The sequence below is a fragment of the Hermetia illucens genome, chromosome 3 (assembly GCF_905115235.1).
Source record: "Hermetia illucens chromosome 3, iHerIll2.2.curated.20191125, whole genome shotgun sequence".
Taxonomy (NCBI): domain Eukaryota; kingdom Metazoa; phylum Arthropoda; class Insecta; order Diptera; family Stratiomyidae; genus Hermetia; species Hermetia illucens.
Genome location: NC_051851.1, coordinates 51,872,395 through 51,896,946, shown reverse-complemented (window position 1 = coordinate 51,896,946; position 24,552 = coordinate 51,872,395). Strand labels below are relative to the sequence as shown.

The window sequence follows — 24,552 nt, the reverse complement described above, 5'->3', positions numbered from 1 at the left end:
CAAAAGCAAGAAGCTCGGGGGGCTAGAGTGTGTAGCGATTTTTAAAAAGGTATCAGTAAGATCATTCTTGTTCTATCGATGTTAGTTGTGTCTTTCTCAAAAGTGCATTGAATAATCAAGATTTTAAAATGTTGAAGGGGCTGAACTAATGTGCAAGCGTATTTTTATAGCCTAGAAATATCGTAATTATGTAATTATATTGAATTATGTTGAATTGATCACATAGGGAGATCATAATTTCTTGTTTCATTAGTTTTAAAATTTTTCCGCTTGTTAAGCTATTCGATTGGCTGGCTGAATCGGAAAGATTACATTCGCAAAAAACTATATATTAAGAAAATTGTGCTTATAATAGGCAGATTGCAAATTTTCAAAATGCCGCAAACAAACTTAAATGACGAGCATCGTTTATACTGAAAATTGATCCTGGTTATTGTGACATAGGAATCCGAAAAAAAGTATACCAAATGAACACCGTATTCATTCATAAATGCTAAATTTTTTAAACCAGTCATTAAAAGTGAAAACCTTTACAACATTATAGCAATAAAAATTTTAACGGTCAGTTGCTATTTCGCGATGAAGCTTTGTACGGTTCAGTCTAATTTCTAAGTGATTTGATGGGAAGATGAGGCTGACTTTACACTCATTTTCATTTTACTTAAATTACGCAATTTGGGTAATTTCAATGTACAAATCGTTTGTTTAATTACGGATATTTTCATTGCAATTTGCTTTAATTTGCGGCGTTCGTCTTTAATTATGATGTCTGCTTCAGATGTAGTTTTTGGAAGGAAGTAAATTGTTATTTGCTGTTTAATCATAGTGTACTATAATATATATATGTATATGGTGAGGATCTAACATCGATGGTATGGTGTGCGGTACCTAGGTATTTTTATCATTAATTAATGTAGCATCTTGTCCTAGGACGAACTGTGTGACCACCAAATATAAGCAATAACAAACTATTCAAAAACAATAACTTTATTCAAAAATGGAAAAGTAGAAACGACAACTCCAAATCAAATGGTGCAACTAACGAATAACAAAATCTTGCTAACAAAAGACATGATAATAAGTGAAACCTGTCCTTTCATCTCGCCCAAATGTAAGAGTTTAATGGCAATGTCTAGTAAGACTAGAATAACTAGTTGAGCAAGGCTTCAGGTGTTCAGTTGTATTTCAAAATCAAAAAGAGCAATGTCTTGTCAGGGTGGTTTGTAGCTTGATGATAGTGACGGTGACTTAGACAACTATTATTTAGGCCATTAAATATTTTAGTAGAATGTAAGTTGCGAATTTTGACCGTTTGCTAGCATGCAGGAGGCATGGAAACTATTCAAATTGGTTATAGCATGAGAAATTATACTATTATGGCCTATAAAAGGTGTTGTAGAAATAATCACACGCTACAATGGAAAACATTGCATGTCTAGGTTCAGCTTGTAGTTGATTATCTAGTTTTCAATGTCAGATTTCATATCTTCTTCCAATGATAAATTTGAATATATCTCGTAATTTTGTGTCAGCCATATCATTAGGCCAAAAAATATTTATGTTATAATAATTTCAAAAATTTAAACTGAAAATCTTAAAAAACCTGGTAATTTCATTTGACGGTCCAATATTTGATACTATATTTAAAATAAAAGCTAAAGTTACTTATTTCGAGTTTTTCTGACCTCATGCCAGAGTATATAACCTGACGGGAATTGTTCGTTTGTTAACGTTAATCACTAGAAGAAGTTTCCTTTTTGCGCTACAATTTTGTCATTGAATTCCTTCATATATTTCTTTTTTTAGTGCGAGATCTTAAAAAAAACAATCTAAACTAAAAAGAAAATTTCATTGATTTATATTTAAAGATTTGTTAAGAAACACATCACATACTCAGTGATGCTGTTGATGTTGTTTTGATTGTGTTCTTTCCACCCGATGAGACAGTCGCTTAATGATGAAAGATTTAATATTCAGATACAAGCCTGAATTTTCTCAAATTCCAATTTGATATCAACAAAAAATTAGATCAAAGAAACACTACATAAAAATCATACAAATCGTTAAATAAAGAAAATAACCTGCTCCAAGAATTAAAGTTAATTTTAATATTAGGGTGTAAGTTCCGTTGATAATTGCATGACAAAACTACATTATAATATGTTTGGAATTTTGGAGTTTAGAAGGTAAAGTATTTTGTTTAAGTTGGCCAAGCCAAGGCAAAGGTGAGGCAGCGTCTGACATGTTGACTGGTACGAAACCTTAAATCCGTCTTCATTTATTAGTGTTTTAGGAAAAGCTTGAAAGCCCATCGCCTTAGGGAGTAGGGAGTTTATGGAGGGGGACGGGCGAGATCCCTTCTCTTCAACCCCGATGGATATTCGCCCCGATCAACCTCCTTTAAAAATTCATGGCGCGTAAAAATTGAGTTTTTGATATGGTTACGGTAAAGTTTGAATTTTCAATCCTACTCCGTGAAGAGGAGAGGATGGGGCGGGTATATAGAAGTAAGAGGACGAGCCTACTTTTCTTATTCATTTGAATGATTGCGGGCCGTTAACAAAGTAGGACTATTAGCATGCCAAAACGGTAAAGTTCAATTTTGAACAGCAGCCCCGCAGCGGCTTAAAGGAGGGCACGACATTTCAAACTTTGTTAAAAAATCGCGACTATCACCCTTCCTTAAAAAGCCATGACGCTCAAAACGGGGTGTATTTTGACATTATCATAGCAAAGCTTGTTGGGCAGTCCCAAAAAAAAAACATATATATATATAATAGTTCCATACTGGTTAATTTCTTAACTCAGCAGGAAAGAAAAAAACTTCTAAGTGGTTTCACGGGTGAAAGGCATTTTTGATAAAATGAAAGTCCGATTCTATAGCGAAAGCAATTATCGGAAAGTTTCTAAAGAATTTGATTCGGCAGGGAAAACTAATTTACGTTCCAGTTCAAAAGCAGCAAAAGGCTAGTCGTAGTTATTAAAGGTATTCAACGCAAAGTTGATTCTACTTGAACTCTGAAGCGCTCTCAAAAGTCGAGATTAAATCGGTCTATAACATTAAGAGCAGATTCAGAGTACAGTAGTCTTTATTTAAAGTGGAACTGGATGGAGCCTGAACCAAATAAATTCAACAAAAATGAAGTCGCGATAACAGTTGAGGACTCGATGAAACGAGAAGGGTCTATACAGTGCCTTAATTGTCAAGAGCGTAAAAAGAAGAAATAATCCTGTACACTCCCAAGAGTTTTCGTTCTTTGGCTAGTAAGCATGTTAACCTCATCAAAAAGTACTACATCGTTCTCACTGAGATAATGATCAGTGACATGTAAAGGGGGAGGTACATTTTTTTCCTTTTAATCTACCTGTGTATGGTATCAAATTTAAGGTCTCAGTTGGTATTTTCACGAGAAAGTTGCAACAGAGGAGAGTTGGGCGTTAAAATGTTGAAACTTAAAGTGAGGCACGATTCATTTTCGGAAACTTCCTGAAAAAAACTTTAAAAAAATTCCGGGTAAGGTGCCATTGAAAATCTAGGCCTTAAGGCACATCCAATTGCAATATCTGCTCAAATAAACTAAATGATAGTACGTTATCCACTTTTTGAAATTGATTAGAAAATCCCTGTTAAGTTTCGCGTGAATTTATTGCATTTTAAACTATAGCAATGAGATGCTATCTTCATAATTGATGACAATAATTGTTATACGAGCAAAATAATAAATAGTAGTTCAACTTCCCGATTCCTGACTTGTTCTTTAAATGTTGTTCATTACAAATTGTTGGGTTGCTCCAATATATATGACCTCATATTCCTCATTGGTTTTTCCTCCGCGCAGTATCCTGTAAACCAGATTGGCTTGGTTGAGCATTGGCTCTTGGTCTTTCAATTTTCCCCTTCTCACATTTTGCACAGTTCTGTAGAGTCTTATACGATTCTCCCCAACCTTTCCGAAATGTATAGTACGTTGTTGGTTGGGAGATATCCGTGTGATCTATTCTTTCTGACGCCAGTTTGACTTTATAAATTCTTCGTCCCGTATGACAAGGATGTCTAAATATTATATGATAGTTGGTGGCTCTTCTCTGTCTTTTTGCGGAGGATCAAGAATAAGTCAAACTGTTATTGGTGAGGTAAGGCTTTTGGGGTCTCTTGAATAACCGCGGAATATGAGGCCTAACATTTTGATAGATGCTCCATGTTCTGCCTATTAAAACTTTCATAATATGATAATTCATCCTAGAATGCATGTTTATTCAAAAAGGATAACAAGTGCTTAGGACCCTGGCTTTTCTAAGTACTCTTAAATAAAATGGTTCTGAACATATTCAGGCTGTATTATCGCTACATTGAATTGGAGATAGTAAGCTATTTGCTTCAAGTGGAAGGGATACCAGTGCAACGAGAATTTGAATTTGAAGAAATTAATATCTTTGAGTTCAATGTTTTACTACTAAACTGGGAATCATTGGCAAGCTATCTATCTCTTCCCGCACATTGGTAACTAATGAAAACGACACGGGCTCTAACAGATTTCCGGGTCCTAACCTACTCGCAGGCGCAATAAGATTCAGAACTATACTGCAGACGTTCCTTATGTTCCTTCTTTAGATCTTCTCTGGTTTTACTCTGCTGCAATGACGCCATACGTATCATCTATGCTTTCTTTGTCCCAGACTGGCCGAATGTGCTCGAGGAGGGCAATCAGACCCGAGTCTGCAAGGGACTGCCATGAATCTCATCGGAGATTATCTGGTACCATGGAAACCGGGGTAGCTCTCTGAGGGCATACGCTCCAGGAGAATTCCTGCAGGATGTGCTCTCGGCCCGGTTATTTGCGGTTGGCTTCCTTGTGGGAGTTTCATGCTGGTTGTGGGTATGCCTACATCGCGGGCAAAACTTCTTGTGAGCTCAAGCGTGGAGCTGCGCTGTACAACTCGGGTGCCGTACCTCTTAGTTGCGGCAGAGCTGTTAGATAGACCTTTCATCCACTGATATGAATGCTGAGCCTGCACTCAGTATAAATCAGTACCGCTGTGCAGATTATGACGGGGCTCTGATTGTGGTCTTCAAATCAATCAAGGACCTTCATGTCCCAGACCGGCGTAGAATCTCCCTGTAATTGTTCACGGTTTTTTTCCTTTTTCCTATCATATGGCATCACTCATCATTTCTGCAAATCCTAATTCCAATTTCCAATATCTTTTCCCAAATTCACATTAAAGATGTCCTTCGTTCAAATTTTATTCATAATCATCATCAATGGGGCAACAACCCGTACCTGGTCTAGGCCTGCCTTAGTAAGGAACTCCAGGCTTCCTGGTTTTGTGCCGAGGTCCACCAATTCGATATCCCTAAAAGCTGTCTGACGTCCCGACCTACGCGATCGCGTCATCTGCGGCAGGGTCCGCCTCGTCTTCTTTTTCTACCATAGATTTTGCCCCTATAGACACTCCCGGCTGGTTAATCCTCACCCATACGCATTAAATTATCCACCCACCGCAATCTACTGATCCAGATTTTATCCGCAACCAGACGGTCATGGTGCCGCTCATAAATTTGGTTGTTATCTAGGCTACGGAAATTTTATTCAAAATGATTGATTCTAAGGCCGTCCCCAAACCGAAATATAATAATTGGCAAATTGTTACGATTTTCAAATGGACCTTTTACCACTTTATTATTCAAATGCTGTATGCGATTACTGGCTTGCGAGTAAATGAATGCATTAGGTCTAAGTTAAGCCGGTTCAAGTCAATATCAATGTCAAAAAATTGCGAATTTTTTGCCGCGTCCGAAAAACGAATCCTCCGAGGAATTTTTGGCCACCTACATGAGGATGCACGATTCCGTAACCTACATAACGACGAAATCTATGAACGATTCCACGACCAACCACGGTTGTCGATAAAATCCGGTGGGCGGGTCACTTAATCCGTATGGATGTGGATGATCCAGCCTGGAAAGTATACAAGGGCAATATCTATGGTAGAAAAAAAAGACCAGGCAGACCCTACCTGAGATGGAGCGATGGCGTAGGTCAGGACACCAGACAGTTTTTAGGGATATCGAATTGGTGGACCTCGGCACAAAACCAAGGTATCTGGAGTTCCTTACTAAGGCAGGCCTAGACCGGATAGCTGTTGTTGCGCCGTTGATGATGATGATCAACCCTAACGGAAATTTACCCGTATGTTGTCAATGCAGTTCAGTTAGAAACATGAATGCAGATCTAGCCCCACATTAAGAGTTAAAAACTGTAGCACATTATCCTCGAAGTTGTTTTATAACGCTAAGACTTATTTTTATATAATCCAGAGTATTACCTTTAGCAAATTTTCGTAGTGCCTTCAAATAAGCCCCAAAAATTACTTTTTTTGAAGTAAGAAAAATAATTTTAAGTGTGAATTCTTTTATCTTAATTTGCCAAAATATCAAAAAGAATTTGTTTCGGGCTGTCATCATCTCATGGCGTCTTTGAACTTCTGCAGAAAACGCGACACAATTCGAGGTAGCGTGCTTAGCAAGTAGTGTTGAACCGACAAAGATTTTTTTGAATATAGTGTTTTCACTCTAAATTGCAGAGCTTTTGTTTTAAGATTAACATTGCAAAAATTTTCAAAATATTTACTGAACGGTGGGAAATGATAGTTGCAATCTTTGTATACACATGTAAGTGTATCGATGTACACTTAGATAAAATTGTGTATGTACAAACATATAAATATGTAAAATTACTTAGAAGGTGCACACCAATTGCACATATGCTACTACTCAAGTACCATAGAAGTATCCAATAAAGCATACTATGTTCAATGGTCTATACTAAACTCGAAATATTACAACGTAGAATTCTCAACTGTATTTAATACGTTTAAGTGCACGGTGCTAATTGCTTTATATAATCGATCATCTGCAGCATTGTTCCAATTGCCCATGAATTAAGGAGTTTTTCTACTTCCATGGGCATTTCACTAGTGAATTCTAGAATTGCGCTTAAGTCAGGTTGGTATCTCTATCGTCTCCCTGAAAACCATTCCATTCAAGAAGCCAATACTCGTTTAAAGTATATACAAATCTCCAAGAGCGTTGAAGAGGTTTTGAGTGGCTTCTTTCTAGCAATGACCACTTGATACTTTTTCAACAATAAAAGTAAAACCAATCAACATTACAAACATTGAAAAACTTGTGCGAGCTGTTCACTTAGCGATAAACAAAAACAAACATTTATCGGTTCTCAGCAGGCAAAACAAAGGGGAGGGGAAATATAGTAATAGAAACTCTGATTTCCATACAATGTTTAGTAGTTTCTTCCGTATGTATCCATTTGTGTCTGTTTTACTTGCTACTGCTGCTGTTATTCATCCTCCACTAAGGCTTCTTGCCCTTTGAATCCAATTCTGACCACATGGAACAACAGAGTAGAGCTATTGCAATATGGACTACTCTTGAACTGTCGGGTCTCTCAGATCTTTAATGCTCTAAGGCAAATACACAACAGTCTGAGAATGGGTTTTTTAATTAAATTTCGCACCAGGCATTGATGAATTGACGGGTTGCCTGTATACTATACAATATACCATAGCATTCACGGTATAATGTCTTTGAATGCAGTCTAATTTATGGCAAATATTGCGTATTAGGTACATGGATTATTTTAATAGGTGCAAGTATAGTTTTGAGTGTTCAGATTTTCCATTTATCGTAGGAGTTACTTGTTGTAAAAGGCGACTAAATAGGATAAAAAATTTGTGGTCTATCAATCTGAAATTTTCGAAATTTCATTGTTAGCGAAACGTCAACAACGCATCGGTTAGGGACTGACCTTACCGCTACCATCGGCTATCGAAACCGGGTTGTGATTGGTTTTTCCAATGGGCGTACGCTTCTCGGTAACGGTATCGAGGATCCCCAAAATGCTCGCTTTCTCCAACTCAAGTAAGAATTCCAACCATATAAGCTGAACATTCTGAGCCTAAGCGAAGTAAGATGGTGGGACTCTGGAGAGTACTCTTCTTCCTCTTATCCCACTAATGGGAATGTATAATATTTTTGTACTCTGGAAAGCCAAGTGATAACTGACGGAAACCCGGTGTCGGATTGTTTCTGACACCTACCACAATGCGCGCTTTCTTGACCTCAGAGTGGGTTTCTAACAGGATTCTAACTACAAGATTCAGGTGCAAGCTAATTAACATCACAATTGTCCAGTGTTATTCACCAACGGAGATTTCTAATATAGTGGAGTGATTACATACAGTTCAGGCGGAACCTAAAGGTGAAATTGTGATCGTGATGGGTGATTTGAATGTAAAAGTTGGCTTTGACAACAGCTTTCTCGGGCATGTGTTGGGTAAGCAGGGTTTTGGCTACCGTAACGATAACGGCGGTCGATTTCGGGAACTTCTATCGCCTCGTCATTGGTGGAACATTATTCGAGCAAAAAGCCTGCGGTTATGAACTGATTGACACCGTACGAAGGATCAGATTGACCACATTGCAATCAGCAGTAGATTTCGGTAGTTGATTCCTGACACACTGTCATTCAGAAGCTCCAAGCCTTCGTCAAAATCTGTCTGCATCATATCGCCTCAATGGAATTTGGCCCAGAACAGCAAGGGAGGATTGCTGAGGTCTCCAAAAGCTCTGGAGGGAGCCGAAGGGCATAGGTGTGGTTAATGCGCTATATCTCCCTCAAGCGTAGGGTGGAAACCATATATATATTACTTATCAAAAGTTCTCAGCATCGAAGAAAAGTACTGTGTACTTACAACAGGACATTACGATATCTATGCAAACCTTTAGAGCAGATCAACCGATAAGTTATATAAATATATCTTAAAAACTTTTCATTGTAAGGAAAAACCGGGATCCTGTATATATACGAGTATAATAATATTTAAGATTAACATTCTCTAAACAAATTTCTTCTCTAAAATTTATAAACAACACCATCTACGTTTACGCATACTTTAGTTCGGGTTTACATTAAGATATCATAGAAAATGCTGTAACATATCCAATCGATTGTATTCAATTGGTGGGTATCAAACTTTTGCTGTTAGTTCTAGTAGCCTTGCAGACTCCACAATCCCAGGTAACCTATAATGACATATCGCGTTACAAGAAATACAGAAGAGTCATTTCAACATGTATTACTGTTGCCATTCAAAACGCCATGAGCTATTAATCAACAAAAACTGAAATCACTCGTTATCGGCTTTACATCAGGAAGTTAAGAATGGGGAGGCCATATCAAAGTCTAAACCTTAAGACGATTGAAAGTTTGAGAAATAAAGTCAAATTGGGAAGGAATACAGGAAGTGTGAAATTCGATTTTCTTTGCCAGATATCAGAAACCGCTGTGGGGCACTTATAAAAAATATTGGTCACTTTACTAAATATTAACGGGATACGTTATTGTGAATTATGTTTTACTCATATTAATTTGTTGGAGTTTTTTGCATTAAACTATCAAGACAGTCCGTGTTATGGCACGTAGTGCCACACGTTATTTCTATCCTGTGCAGTGCGCTAATTAACAAAAAATAAACAAAAGAATTGAATACGTACTCTGCCAGATAGCATAATTCTTGAGTCAGTGGGGGACACAAAGAAAGAAGGAGTGAAAGTAAAAAAAGACAATTATGGCTTTTTTTCTAGGTAACTAGGTCCTGGGAACAGAACTTTCTCAGCATAGTTGCCTCTAATAGTTTTGACATCAGAACACAAGCTCTCGGTGTTGTGGATCTTTCATCGTAAAACGTTCTAACTCCCTTAACTGATCCAATCCCGCAAATTTATATAAATCGCAACCATGGCTCTCGCTGTCAACGAGTAGGAGGAAGCTTAGGCATGCTGCAGGTTAATTTTGCCAATCTTTCTGTTTTTCGATATAAGCTTAGTCTAATATTTAATAGAAAATAGTTAGAAGCGTGTGTCACGTTCGGTGTACATCCAGGTTTCCCTCACATCAAAGACACGATCCCCTTGATTTCTCCGAGAATGGCAACATTTGGAGGTGTAGCAGTGCCTATGTCTTCACCAACAAGGGCTCTATTCTCTTCGAGCTGAGCAGGCTTCTCTTTTCCATGTAATGCCTTCTCTGGTTTGCGATGTCCGCTTAGCGCAGACCCTACTCCGCAAACTGGAATCAAGCCTTCCTTTCACTTCTCTAGCTTCCCTTTCTTTTATTGTTCTATTGAAGATATAGGAGAAGTTACTGGTAGGATTTACTCTGTAGTGCTTCCGTATGTATGTACAATCTTCCACATGCAGTTCCATTGTAGAGAAGCGCATTGAAGATACTGCAATTTTATTTATTTTCTCACCGTTCTTCGCTTTCAAAATAAAATCATTTTCTGCAAGTGCCTGATATGAATGAATTTTTCTTTTTCTGAGCAAAAAGAGGGGCATCATATGGTGATTGTCCCTGAGCTGCATTTGGTCCAGTTAGAATACCAAGCATACCCCCCCCACCGACGGTGGAGAAGAGTGCTTCGGCGAGTACTGAAACTGTTGCCTGCAGTGCGGCGTGGTGTTGTTGATGCCACCGCCTCTTCCCCATCGACTCTTGGTCACCAGTTTCCGTGATGACCTCAAGTCGAACAAGTTCCCTGATGATGGCCGGGATTGTGTCGCTGCCAGTTATAAAGCGGTACTCATCTGTGACTCGCTGCACGGTTACGTACGCGAATTTCGGGAAACGATCGACGCATCTCTGGTGGAATAAGGGGTGTTTGTACCTGCCCCCGTCGTTATTTCGTAGTAGGAGCGGACGATGAAGAGGTTCATTTCTTCCGTCCACTTCATCCGTGGCGCCTAGACGTCGAACCGCCCCACGACTAGCGGTTTCGACGGTGTGCTGTCCATTACGAGAGCCCGTCCCAGTCCGTAAGTCAGAAGACTCCCGCCGATTATCCGTACCAGACCAGAAGTTTCTCCTTCTTCTCATTAGATGGATTTGCATTTTATATCTAACTGCCAGGTGTGGTAATAGCTTCCTCAGTGCACCCTGCAAGACTCTAAAGTTCCTGTACTTTCCTCACCTACCATTTGAGACGCTGCGCTGGCGTACAGCAATTCAGACTGAAGCTATCCCTCCTCTTTCACAACCGGGCTTGGGACCGGCTATATTATATTATTTATATATTACTATGTTATTTTTATATTCATTTATCCTTTATTATTTCCCGCTTTTTTTGTTTGGGATATACTCTAACATGAATTTTAGCTAGGACTTTTTGATTTGAGGACTTCCTTTGCCCTTCCTCCTTCTGTAACTCGAAAATCTCATTTTATTTAGGGGCATCCTCCAATATGATGTTAGGGAAACTCAAAGACCACCCCTCATAGCAAATCTGAGGTGGGGGAAGCATCGATTAACGATCCGATCCGTCGTGGATTTCCAGAGTTGTACGGCTCCACGCATGCGAATTTTGTTTATTTCATTTCCAGGTTCAGTTAGCGTGTTGGTCTTTTAGTAGCCTCGACCGAGTTCCCAGGTTTGTTGAATTTTTAGGTTCCGGTGCGGATCCACGCATCGGTAAAGGACTCGAGAAGTTTTATATAATGACACGTGATGAAAGTGTTCATCAAATTGCAAATCGCATTATGTCATTGTATAACTTTATTTTACCAGATATTGTAACGGAGAGTATTTCGGAGCTTACGTACCATGTGCACGGACCACCTGGGGGGGTCCTTGGAAGTAATTGACCCATCTCGAGCTCACGCACTGCTCCCATTTGCAACCAATGTCAAAATTAATATCTGTTTCGGAAAGTACTAATCGAGGCCTTTCATTGGATACCTCACAAAGCTATATTCGGTTAAAATTTTCACCTCTCGTTTAGGTGTATGTCCCATTAAGTTCAACGTGCAGTAATTTAATGCGTGAGGGTTCACACTTCCAACCTTTTTACCAAATTTCGTGTGATTGGGTATAACTGCTTTTGAGGAAAGTGTGTATGACAAACAAATAGACGAACGGAAAGACAGACAGAGAGAAAACCGACAGATAGTTTTCAACAAAACCTTTAGAATTTGCTTCACTGTGTTTTTACTGTGAAATCTTCAGAGCTCCCATGTATGGTAACATCACATTTGCTGCATCAAGAAAATTTAATTTTTTAATTACCACAGTGAATAAAGTTTTATTCTTACCTTTTCATTATATCTTCGTCAAGACCAATTATCTGTAATTCATTGATCGAATCTAATTATTAATATCTTTGTTTTCAAGATGAATCATATTTTTTGGAATCTGGACAGTTTCCGGACGAGCTTCATTACGGTACAAATACTCATCTCAAGATACGCTATGTACATCTTTTTCTTTAATCTTTATGGTATTATATGTATGCGGAGTACATAGATTTTAATTATGTGATGCAATATTATGGTAGATGTCCATACATAACATAAGAAAATAAACTTGTAACATAGAATAAACTCATACACCTCATGCTTACAAGATGCCCCCACTTCATCCAACCTGTAATATTACACGGATATGATATTGTATCTTGAAAATACCTATGCACATACTAAGTATGTATTGCATATTTTCAAGTTCCCTGCAGCTTTTCAATCAGGTTTATCACAGGTTTTGCCGTTGACTTTTTATAATTTTTCGATTTATTGAGTAGATGCTGGCTGTATAATAGTTTATTGTAAACATTGCCTGCGGTAATAACCAATACATTGGGTTATTGCACGGTGGATATCATGCACATTTGTATTGTGTTTGCTGTAATATAGGACATTATCGGTAATATCTTTACATGAAATCAACCGTTATTTCATTTAGAAAATTGCAAAACAGGTTCGCATAGATCGAGGATGACCAATGGAACAATCCGTTTTAGATATGTGGATATTTCTGCAAAGGTATCATGGAATGGAAGATGTTAATCTGTAACTATTTTGTAATACTTTGTAGAAAGATTGACTGGTTGAGAGATTGAGAAAGCACCCTGAATGAAGAAACCAGGGAGTTAATTATGTAAGAGATTTTAATTAATCTGCCCAAAATAAATTCGAAGAGAAAATGGCAGCATTTGGGCTTTTCTGATACTCTCAGTAATCATGGAGAGAGGAAATGTACTCTCCTCTATTTACGAAAATAAACAATTTATTTTTCGTAAAAATGTGAAAACGAATGCATCCCTTATTGTTGTTTTAATGTCTCAATTGATTTTTATTGAAATTAGATACCTGTTGTTTTCATTAACGTAATAAATGCTGTGTAGGCGAGAAACTGCAACAGTAAATGGTGAATTTGGTGTTGTCAGGAAATCAACATACCACGGTACTATTGTATAGTAAGGGGAATGTTTATTTAAAAATGACACGCGCTTCTGTCAATGCAATTTTTTTTGCTTGATTGGTATAACTTTCATTAACATGAGACATATTTATGTTTTTTGCCATTTGATCTGTTAGTTGAAAAATGAGAGGGATGTCAGCAGGGTTTTAGAATCAACAACAGAATTTGTATTAAATTCGGTTTTAAAAGTGAGAAACCTTATACAGATGCATTGGATAGCTCAGTGGTTAGAGCACTAGGCTGTCATACGGAAGGTCGCGGTTCAAATCTCACTGGTGGCAGTGGAATTTGCATCGTGATTTGACGTCGGATACCAGTCGACTCAGCTGTGAATGAGTACCTGAGTCAAATCAGGGTAATAGTCTCGGGCGAGCGCAATGCTGACCACATTGCCTCCTAGTGTACCGTTACGGTCTTGAATGAAGTGCTCTAACACACTTCAAGGCCCTGATCCAATATGGATTGTTGCGCCAACGATTATTATTATTATTATTGGATATATTAACTACCCGTCTTATAGTAAAGTAATTATTTTTTTTGGAAAAGAAACTTCGTGTCAAAATGACTAAACAGATAAGGGATTATTATTTGAAATTTTCGTTGGTGAGATGGGGACTTGACTTCTTTATTTTGTAAGGATTACGGAATTACTCCACCAAAGTTCAAGCTATCGTTAATATACTCGTATCTTCGGGAAAGAAATAGTCAAAATCTTTTTGATAAATTGGAAAACTTCAAGGAAAAAAATTCCTTTCATGTTAGCCGGATTAAAAACGATGAAACTAAGGTCTAAATTTATGACAAAAATCTATAGCTTAAGATTTCTCCATGAGGAACTTTTTGTTGAAGAAACATATAAAACCGTTTCACTCGGATGTCAATTATTTGTGCAATCATCTACTAAAAATGGGACTCCAGTAATTGCGATGGACTACATTCGACTAACTAAAGAGGCTGTCCAGTGCACATGGACAATCAGAAAAATGCACCCCCAGCTACACACGAACCAATATAATCAACTTTTAGAGCTGCGCAAATACTAATTACAACAACTAACAACTAGTACCAGCACCAGTGAACCCATTTCGCAAAGTTGATGCAACCAATGGCACAATTCATGGCATCAATGCAGACCATGTTGCAGGGGATGATGTGCAACCAATCATAAATTTTACAATTTCTAATCAGTAAGAAATCAACGATTTGAAAGTCTGTCATTGGATTACATTTGTCGGCGTTCTATGACATCAAGCAGCTGACAAGACGCGGGGTGGAACTACCATACTAATTAAATCCATATTTAGATACTTTACTGTAAACAATTACTGTAAGAAATACCTTCATGCAACTGAATATCACCTATTTCCAGTGGCTGGTGGCTAAAATGCCGCATATTCCTTGAGGGTAAACAATAATTTCTCCAAAACGCAGACAACTGACCTACGCCATAAGGAACCATAAAGGACTCAATGTTGTTTCTTCAGGACAGTCCCCTGACTGCCAGTGATTATTGCTCACCTTTATTAAATTCGGGGCTATAAAAAAACTTAACTTAAAAACACTCAGGTTTATGTGGCAATGTACTTCAGCTTATCTTTAAGGAAACCCAACTATCTAAGCAATAAAAAGACAAACTGGTTAAAGGGCAAGTGTTCATCTCCATAGCATGGTGAAAAATTATGTGTTTCCTCATTCACTCCCTCTCCCAGTAGCGGCTACTCCTTATGAAAGGCAGCTAAAAAAGTAAGACTTGCTAATGGGAACTGGGTGAGAAACTATTCCGGAGAAATGTTCGTCACGTACCCATAGGATGTTTTTTAACCAAATTCTCCCAGTGTTGATCTACTCCTACCTAGGCTGTTCTCAGCTAGGTTAGTATGTGACTTTGGCACAAGAATAATAATGTTTTAAATTGCTTTCCGTATGCAATTCGAAAAAAACCCTTAGACCAGTTATTGAATCAACCTACGAATCCTTTCAGTCAAGACCGATTGATATGAAGTTTGGGGTGGAAGTGGAGGGTGGAGTAAGAACCAACCTCGCCGCCCCATCACCCAAACGGGCCGCCAAAGCCCCATTATTTTTTTAAATAACCACAGAAATCGATTAAATGGTCAATTCTAAGAAAAAAATGTTTAATGAAAATTGTCGGTACAAGTGGTCGTTTCCGAGTTATTTATATTCAAAGATTTCGTTTTTCAACGAAAATTTCCATGTTTTCAAATGGTTTTTCGCAAATAACTGGAAAACCATGCGTTTTATGTAGATACTGAACAGAATTAAAGTATATTTAGTAACAGAAAGAATGAAGCTTTCTATTTTTTCGCAGGTACAATACGCACGTCAAAAATAAATTCGTAATGGCTAACAAAAAATTAATACTTTCAAGATCAAATAATGCAAAACCAGAAACTTTTTAGTGGATAGTGAAGTAAGGCTTCTTTGAAGTGCTTGAGAAGTCCTTTAAAATGAGGTATAATGGAAGTTAGTGGGCATTTTTTTGGTGATGACATGACATGTTTGAACATAAATAACTTGAAAACTACTAATTGTATGAAAAATTTTCATAAAACAATTTTCAACGACGAGACGTCGAAAAAAAAAACCAAAATTGGGGTTTTAATCAGCATGAAATTCTCTACAGAATGAACCACAATGAAAAAATTTCGTCAAAAAATAACCAAATGGCGCCGATTTTTCAAAGTCTTCGGTTTTTGGCGCCAAAAACCTGATGTATGTAAATCCCACCTTCTACAAGAAAAAAAGTGTGATGGACGTCGACCACAACTCCATTGCAAAACACACAATCCGGAGATCGCACCTTTCCAATTTTGTGCAGGTAAGACTGAAAACCTCCATGCCCACTTAAAAATTAGGTAAGGAAATAATCAGTTTCACCATGCTTCCTATTCAGCCACGCACCTAAGGTGGCGATTAACCGCACGCACCTAAGGTGGCGATTAACCAGTCCATCTCCCTCTAGTTTCATTCTGCCAAGAGAGCTGCTATTCGTCTAAGGTGCGTTACCGTTTTTCACGAGCAACAACCTCCCTTGACTCATCTCCCTGGCGCTTGTATATGGCTTGACATTTCTTGACATCCTCTGGCCCTCTAGTATTTCATAGAGCAGGGAGAGGTTCCTCAGATAGTCCCTCAATATCCATAACAGATAGTTCGGCAAGTATTGCCTAAAATGTCTTTCCATCTTACGCAATTATCTGCTGGCTATCGTTTTGAAATTTAAATTTAATTATAACAATAATATAAATTTTATTAAATTCGATTCAGTGTCTGTTTGTCTATCTGTCACATCCGATTTGGGAATCCCTTTACATATAGCAAGTGGCGCCATTATGTGTTGGGTTTGAAGGGGGCTCCCCATATATTCGAAAGGGGGGTGTAATTTTTTTTCACAGAATATGACTATGGGAATGCCTTATAACTTTTGATACTGGGTGAAACATAGCGGAGTGAGGACTCAAAATGTGCACCCAAAAAATGAAGCAGGACTCGTTCTCTGATCACAATCACAATGATGCGTCTACACAAAATCTAGGCCTCAAAATACATGCCGTTCCGATATCTGCACAAATAAAGCTAAGAATAGTATATTATCATATTTTAGAAATTTACCCAAAAACCTCCTTAAGTTCGTTCTAGAAGTATAAAATTAACAGTATAGTCGACAATATAGGACATAATTCCTGAAGGATTGAAAGCAATCTAACTATTATCAACAAACTTTAAAGTTAAATTTCTTCATTTCGCGTAAATTTATTGCACTTTAAGACGTGTATGACGTCATCATTATATAAAGTGATCTAATCTGAACGGCGTGGTCCATGGGAAAAACGTGCATAGAGAGTTGCGACTTTGTTTTAGTATGAAAAGGGTGTTTTTTGATAATTTCGTTGAACGTGGATTAACAATTACAGGTGACGTGTATTGTGAAACGCTAACCAAAGTGAGATCTGCGATCTAAAACCGATGGCGGAGGAAACTGTCATCGGGGGTAATGTTTTTTCACAACAGGGCGTATTCTGACACTAGATCACCCTCCATACAGTAGCTACTTTGCTTTCAACGACTACACTCTCTTCTTGCATTTGAAAAAGCTGTTTGGACAACGGTTTAAAAATGAACAAGGCTCACTTCCTAGACTGGGAAGTTCCACACAAGGGAGTTTATGCAACGTTGGGGAAAGTGTCTACAACTGAATGACGAATATGTAGAAAAATAAAATAAATATGTAGTAAACTATTGTTGTAAAAAAAAATTTCTCTTAACCTTTGTTTTAAGACCATCCCTTTTGGAATATGAATTGAAGTGAAAATTTATCCTATATCTATAGGACAGTTGTAAACAATTAAACAACACCAATTGACAATTAAATTAAACAAATTCTGTAAATAAAGGCTCTTATTCACAACTCTATTAAAACTATTAAATTATATTGCTGTGCCCCTAGGTGGAGTGCATGAGGATTTCTCTTGCGCGCCAGAAAATTTACCTAATTTCTGTGGCATCATTATCAGCACATTTTTTTATAAAAGATTGCCCACAGTGTGGAGGGTTGGCGGAAATGGCCGGCTCAAACCTAAAATTAGATTGTGTGAAAATGATGTTTAATTATGTTGTTCAAATTTTCAATCTTCTGCGTTTATCACTGCATGGGAGCTTTTAACTGATTTCTTGTAAATATCAGCAGCAACTCAAATTACAGACCTTTCTCTACAAATCTTGGAATAAGCAAGTGTGAAATGGCTTGGCTAATATGCCATAGGGAGTAGATATGGAATATGGTTAGTTGTGCCTACAGATATATGTATATGCATGGCATGTTTGTCCGCTCCTCTGACTACTCCCAAGAAATCCACATTTCATCATTGTTATTACTTTGTTTGATTTTCTTTGTACCAAACAAGTTAGCAGCGATATGACCGACCAGTTTTCTTCTTCCGTCTACCAACCATTCTTTATATGTAGTAACATTATTATTTTTTTTAATCGTCGTACTCAATTTTTATGGTTCTTTCCTTCATATCCATTTATGTGTGTTCTCATATATGTATGTTTTCTGCTTGCATTCAATAACTGGTTGTTGTTGTTTTGGTTGGGTCTCCTTTAGTTTCTTTTCTTTCGTAACAGGTCTTCAATTCTTGGAAATGCTGGTGACCGACAAAACGCCAGTAAGCCAAGCAACCAACGCTAATAAAAGATATCATTTATTCTCACATATGAAGATCTTCTTAATAAATTGAGTAAAAGGGGGATGAACCAGATGAAAAAATTAACGAGTTGTGTTGTAATTTTTTCTTCCTTGTATAAAAGCGTACATTTCGTCTGTAATCCAGACAGCATTCAGTAAACATATCCATACTTACGTAGGTGTGCATCTAGGCGGTCATAATTTATCATCTTTGTCAAAAACTAGTTGAATTAATGTTTGAGTGAAGATTTTACCATTTTTTAATTGAATCATTCATTTCTACATACACATATAAACATCCAAAAAGTGTTCATTACCGGGCCGGAAATAATTATGCTTAGTTAAATATCTGTCACCCGGAATTCAATGTGTTACACATATCTTATGTGTGTATGCCATATTGACATCCATTCTCTGCATTGTCTCGAAAAGAAAGTTATAGAAAATCACATATTGTCCTTTTTTAATTTTATTTATTGTTAAAGAATGCTTATTGCTAGAGTTGAATGCCTCAACTTTGAGTGAGAAACTTTTAGTTGACAGTAAAAAAGAAAAGGGAATGGTCAATATCTTTTTCTTGACATTCCCAAGTAATATTGCACATAAACGCCTGAAAACTGTTAATTTTCGTGACAAAATTCTGTTGCACCACAAAATTAGCACCTTGTGGTATCACATAACTCGTATGCAGCTGTACGTTGAGGAACATTTACAACGTCGTGTGAATACTAGCTTGTCTCCCTGCAAGTTTCCATGAATTACGTATTATTCATCCATCATTCAACTTCACTTCTTTTTGAATTTTCATGTACTATTGTAATAAGTGAAAACGAAATGTTTGTCTTTGTTAAAGCAAACATATTTGAACACTGTTGGGGCAACTTTTATCAATTAAGGGAACATGGTATCAATTATGTGGAACCTAGATGACCTTATAGTATAATATGTACATGCCATCTTTCAGTAATGCCCATTCTATGCTAATTTTATTTTGAATCTGTATAAACAATTTCTGCTTGCTAACTCAGAAGTGTAAAAGATGAGGGTCTATAGGGATTTTTTTTGGCGCAGAGGAATTTCAGGTTTCTATTTAATTATATGTTTAGGAAGTGGCCCACATTTTCTCCGCCTGGGGGATCCTCTAATAGTTTACTACCGATGCTATGGATAGTACGGATTACTAAAGATGTCTAAAACAGATGAAGATGGAAGCATGGGATTGTAACTCTCTAAGCGGCAAAGAGTCACAGACTTCGAACCCGCTGGTGATTTTGAGCAATTAAGTCGCGGCCAAGGCACGGATTTTGGAGGCCCCATCAGGTACATGTTCCTTCACGTGTCTATGGCACGGTTGACCAGAAAGGAGACTAAAGCAACTCCCATAGTGAGAGAAACTGGAAAACTGACTATGGCCGACTTGTTGGTGATATCGTTGCCTAATTCTTCCAGAAGGAAACTTCAGCCGCAAAGTAGTAGGGGACTAAACGGATCCATGCAACCCGCATACCGTGAATCTGCAAAGGCTCCCAGCTGACAACAACAGAAGACACTGCTAAAGAAGGTAAAATTTCACGACAATGAGGACATGGGTGTTTGTTACACCATCAAGTGTGGCAATATCCAGAAAAATCCGATGCAAGAAACCGGAAAGTGGGGATAAACTGCTACCAGCGGTTAGATTCACACTGAACGAAGCAGACTGTTCATTTATCGGTGGTTTTCATATTAGACTACACTTATGTCTACAAGCATAATGGTTAGTGAAATTAATCTCCAGATAGCTTAAGACCCTTCTTTTTTGCTGTCAGCGGGGCTGGCAAAGTTACCCTTATGTATTTCTGGTGCAAGAGCCATGGGTTCGTTTTAACAAAATCTGTCGTATTGGATCAGTAAAATGGGCTAGGATCGATGAAAGGTCCTCGAGACCGAAAGCCGGCGTCCTGATGTCTAAATTGTTAGAGGCAACTATACTGAGACACTTCTGTTTCCGGGACCTAGTTCCGATCAATTTACAATACCAGGTTAATGGCAAAGGGAGAAACGTCATAGTCACATCTGCTTACTTATCCTATGATTCTTTGTGTCTTCCACGAATGCAAGAACAAACTGATTTGGTAGTGTATATAGCATTAAGTGGCGATGAACACTTAATAAGTTGCGATGCGAACGCTCATCATATTTGTTGGGGCAGTAATAAATGCACTCCTAGAGGAGAGAAACTGTTTTATTATATCACTTCAGCTGGCCTGAAGACCGCGAACATAGTGTGCGCCCCTACGTTCCTTGAGCCAAGAAGAAGTAAAGTAATTGATCTTACAATCTGTACTTCAAAGTTGTCAGAGATGAAGCTACACGAAATCTCACTGTCAGATCATCGTTACTTAAAATTTAGTCTGACTATTGCAGGTGAACAGAATGTAAGACGGGATCCTAGGAAAATGGGCTGGACAAAGTCCAATGAACTTTCAATTAGAAACTCTGATTGCACCCTTTCAGGGTGTGTTGAAGAGACTCATCTTATTACCCGGGGTCAAGCAATAAAACGGTGCTCTGGTGAACCGTGAACTGCAAAGACTCAGTTTTAATACCAAGGGTCCTTTTAATACCAAGGCTCCTGATATTCCAGAATTTGAAGAATACAGATCTAGGATGAATTTATGGGGTTAATGTTTTTAAAGTATTAGGATCATGAAGGTTTATTGTGTTCACCAATATTTTCAGTTAAATTAAAATTGTTATCATAGGAAATGAATTGCACCGAATTTAAAGCTCTATTGAATGAGATGAAAAAGCAAAAAATATCTGTTACATTAATCCGCGATCATCAATTGTATTCCCGTGCATATCCGTAAGTAACTTCAGAAATCTACAACCTATTGTGTGACTATACAAAAATTCCATAATCCAAAGCATTGTGTTGCATATTCTGAACGAATGAATCAATTACAGTAATGACTATAAAATTATTTTCGTCATTTTATGCATAAGAAGTATACCCACCTCTTTTAAATCTAGATATAGAACTGCGATCATTTCAAGATAAAATTCTATTAGATTTTTGACATAAATATGTGACACTAATGTATACAATTCAAATAACACTCCCACATTCTTTGGAAACGAAAAACTTCGTCAACTTATATGTACCAGCTCTATTAATTAAGAAAAAAAAAACATAAAAGAAAAACGAAGGCGTTGACTTTGTAAAGAGCGTTAACGTCTCAATGCCTACGGAGTTCTACTTGGTAATTAAATTCAATGCACGATTTGAATTAAAACGAACGAATTTCAAGATTTATCTATTAAGGTGTGCGCTATGAGTAGAATGAGAATAAATGACAAGCAACGAGTAAAAAGCTGTACTTACATGTTTACTTCTATTCAGATTTTTTGGTTTTGAAACATGAAGTAATAAACGAGTAATTTATGATTAAAATGAAAAAGAATTTTCGAAGAGCGAGTAGAGATTCAAAAAGAAAAGAAGGGGAAGCGTCCGAATAATTAGGAAAATGCTAGGCATGCGTTAAGGAATGGTATGTTAGGCCCATTAAATAAGGCCTTTTGTTTTTGGATAGAGTAGTCCTGAGCCTGTCATCTATTTACTGACGGGACGCATAAACTTGAGAAAGGAACTGCAAGTGCCCGATACTTTTAAAGAGATTGTTGCTGATCGGTTTCGATCACACAGTAGAGGCGATCTTTCTGATGAGATAAATAAAATAAAAGTATGTGTATTAGCTGAAACCAGTTAAAGTTGCAAATCTGGTGATTTTGAAGATTCATACTCTTGTCCGGTTTTAAATTTAATATAAACAGAACAAACATAATCTGTATCCGATTCGCCGGTCACGTGTAAATCATAATTTGATGAGATCGCCCTTTGCCCTGCGATCCAAACCGATCAGTTACAATTTTTTTACTAGGCTTCATAGCTTGCCTGTCAGTGAATAGATTTCAAACATGCGGTGGCATGCGTTATGCTAGACCAAGTTGAGCTCAGTTTACAACAACTTTTCTTCGCCTTTTGCGGTATAAACGTCTGCCTTCGACAGCTTCGTTCCTGTGTCAATGGTGGACTAACTGGGTGACATGACGACATTCTGAATAGATCCCATATTTCTAAAATGTATTGGCTCATGGTAATCGTCGATATATTGCGAGAAAACTCGGTTTTCAAATAATATCGTAATTTCCCTTTATTATTGAATCGAAATGATTTTCACAGGAGCTTGTAGAACTTGTCGATTATTTCTACGTTGACCTAGATACTTGCATCTCTGAAAGTTGGTGCTGCTCCAAAAATGTGTAACTCTTCGTTCAGAGGCAGACGCGCGCAAAGCCTTCTACGTCCAGCTGGTTTTAGTACATACATTTTTTTTTAGTACATACATACGTCCAGCTGGTTTTAGTACATACATACATACATTAAATGACACACTCTCTTCCTTGAAATTATAATAGTTTAGGCAACATTTTCTCGGCTCTGTCGATAATGTTTCTCGATGTATTCTGGTACCTTCATATTAATATCCAAAAAAGCAGTGAGCAACTGAGTTCACATTAAATTCCAGAAGAGAATCATGCTCGCTCAAACTTCCCTTAAAAGATGGCCCATCATCCTCTGGGATTTCTGTCGAATCCAATCCAATCCAATCACCAATTTAACTATTATCGGTCTCTCGTTGTTGTCGACGTTATTTTTCGTTCAGACGTGTTCCTCGATTATCCTGGCAACATTCGATTCATCACTTGCCTAGACGATATCAGTGTCTTTGCCGAATAAAAATCTTGATATTAGCGTCCATTTATCATTTTCGCATCATAAAGTCGGAAGTTGGTACTTCTGCCTAAGCCTGGAAAACCACCAGGTAAACCATCCTCATACAGACCCATATGTCTTTTGAACACTGTGGGGAAAATGTTAGAGCGGGTAATCTATAATAGATTACTTCCGGTTGCTGAGAGCCATGGCGGCCTTTCAGATCGGCAGTGTGGGTTCCGTAAAGCCAACCATTGATACCATCAAATTAGTTACTGGCTTGGCCGAAAGGACGGAAAGGGTAGGACCAGCAAATATGGACGTGAAAAATGCTTTCATTTCGGCCAATTGGGATCTAATACGGAAAAACTTGTCGAAGATCGGTATTCCCACCAGTCTCGCTGCTATCGTCGATAATTATTTAGCCGAAAGGAGGCTCTGGTATGACCCCGATGATGGACCCCAGGAGTACGTTGTTTCCGCGGGTGTCCCGCGGACGCGCTACCGTGGAACATCATGCATAACGGTGTGCTTAATCTTCCCCTTCCGACGGAAGCCACAGTGGTGGACTGCGCTGACGATATAGCACTGGTTGTTGTCGTAAAGCTCCTCGAAGATGCTCAGGCGAAGCAATCAATGCTGTTAAAAGTTGACTAGAGACCTTTGTTTGTGGAAGAAAGAAGAAATCTAGAGGAAATTCTAGGGAAGGTGCTGGTATCAGAGAATCTGGTGCCGTCAAGAGGATTGGTATGCGGTCAATTTCATGGTGGCATATATGCAGAACAAACTGCGAAAGACAGAGGAGAGGAGAAAAGCGTGTGTCCAACTCGAAATATTTCTTTTGAACATCTGAAAAATTTTTGATTTTGACTATTTTCAACTGCATTGACGTTCATATTCTTAGAAAATAAGATAATAATATGACTCACGGTTTCGTCCAGGGCAGAGGCAAGTCATCAGACACTACCTCATCTCTGCCCTTGGAGCAGCGTGAACGAAATTGTTACAAGGTGGAATTTGCTTCCTTTTATTAATTCAAAAACACGTCATGTGTGTCTATTATAACGAACACAAATTCGTCTTGTCAAATTTTTAGGCCTAAGCCGGTCGAGACTAAAATTTTGTTTCTTAAACAAAATTTTAAGTTTGTTTCTTAAACAAAATTTTAAGATAATAATGTTAAATTAAAACCATTTTGGTTTCTTAAATTTTCGAAAAAAATTTTTCACTTATTCGCAATGCGATTAATATAG

The 24,552-nt window shown here is 37.8% G+C and overlaps 1 protein-coding gene and 1 long non-coding RNA gene across 10 annotated transcripts in view; one reads left to right on the top strand and one right to left on the bottom strand.

Moving 5' to 3' along the window:
• Positions 1 to 24,552, bottom strand: part of LOC119650702 (tyrosine-protein kinase Fer) — a 132,859-nt gene that overhangs the window by 41,566 nt on the left and 66,741 nt on the right. The window lies entirely within an intron of this gene.
• Positions 12,694 to 13,084, top strand: LOC119650704. The gene is made up of 3 exons (XR_005249355.1): positions 12,694 to 12,773; positions 12,828 to 12,892; positions 12,945 to 13,084. It is a non-coding gene; the product is annotated as an uncharacterized LOC119650704 (long non-coding RNA).